Source organism: Trachymyrmex septentrionalis, unplaced genomic scaffold (assembly GCF_001594115.1).
Source record: "Trachymyrmex septentrionalis isolate Tsep2-gDNA-1 unplaced genomic scaffold, Tsep1.0 scaffold32, whole genome shotgun sequence".
Classification (NCBI taxonomy): domain Eukaryota; kingdom Metazoa; phylum Arthropoda; class Insecta; order Hymenoptera; family Formicidae; genus Trachymyrmex; species Trachymyrmex septentrionalis.
This window is the reverse complement of record NW_017305485.1, coordinates 4388183-4389781: the sequence shown is the minus strand read 5'-3', so window position 1 is coordinate 4389781 and position 1599 is coordinate 4388183.

Here is a 1599-nt window from a genome sequence, read left to right as displayed (position 1 = left end):
GTGGGGGGTGGGGGGGGGAGGGGAAAGGAAAAGGGAAAGAGGAAAGCGTGCGAATGGGGCATCGGCCTACGTCGACGAGATCGAGCGGAGGTGCTCGGTTTGCGGACCATTAAACAAAGGATACTGTACAACGATTACGCTACAATAATATTTAATGTACCTCTAGGTGGAAACGGGACTTGCGATGGATCTCGCGCGACCGCGAAGCTGATCGTTTTAGGATTTAATCACATGTTCACCCCCCCCCCCCGGATGTGGGGGAATACGGCGTCGAGATCCCTCGCGCGTGTCCCGAGATATAGTAATCGTTTTCCCATGTATTTTATTAGAGCTCCGAAACACGCGTTTGGTACGAATTTATCGGGATGATTTACCTAAATCCTTCTTTTCCTCTTCAAATATACGTAACCTTCAGTCGCGATCCGAAGGGTTTTCAAGCGCCACCAAGTGCGAATACCTAAGCGAATAAATACGCACGTAGCGCAAAAAGCTCCTTCGGGAGGGAATAGTCCTCCGTTCCACGAGGCGGAACTACGTTATATATTTCGACGAGGAACGTATACTCTAAAAAGTATGGATAGCGATTTAATGCTGTGTGGTGGGGTCTATGTAATTATCACTATGTTGGCGCTGATAGAAACTATGACGATGAGTTTTTAAATTTACACCATTAAAACACCATCATTAACATGATTTAAAACCCATGTTAATCAATGTCAGTATTTATGTAATTCTCATCGTGTTGATATAAACTTCATGTTTTCAATTTACAGCATGTTGGTATTACTCAACATCGGTGTAGTGTTTGTATCAACATCAACATGGAAATTTCAAAGTACCTTCCTTTTGATCTTTTTGTCTCAATATATTGATAGCATTACTTTGGGTGCTTTCTAATTGCAACACACTTTTTCTGCACGTAATGCCACAAGTTGTGTTTCAATTGCTGTAATCGTCGACACAAAACTACATGTCCGTGCTCAACTTACTGGTCGACTGTGTAACTTATGTTTTTCTAGTGACAATTAAAGTTAATTACTAACTGTGGTGGCTCTAAACGAAAGGAGAGAACATGGAGAGTTAAAAATTGTATTTCTCCATCACAGATTAAAAAAATACTAGAGTACGAGAGCATGTGTGTGTGGATTGAAAAATAAAACTTAATTTTATCCACGAAATCGTGCAACGTACATATCAGTACACACTTTGTCCCAATTGAGTGTTGCTACACTTTGTGCATTTCTTTATACGATTGTCAATATATGTTAACAATAGACAAGCACCCATCAACACCAACATGATGAGAATTACATAGTGCCAAATCCACATCCATATCTTTTAGAACGCGGTCCCTTTAAAACGACTCTTCAGTCTTTAACGATGCTCGAAGTTTCGTCTTCACTTACTTCGTTTCCTCGCGTTCGCACGCGTAGCAAAGATGGTTTAGACGCAACTAAAGGCCGGCTAGGTATAGTTTTTATCGTCGTGTTATCCGTTGGCTTTCTCGTGTCTCTCGCGTGTGCGAGATAAAATTGCAGGACCTATCGTTCTGTAATCTGCGGCCAGGACGTCGCCGAGCTGCCGCGATCTGTCTGGCGG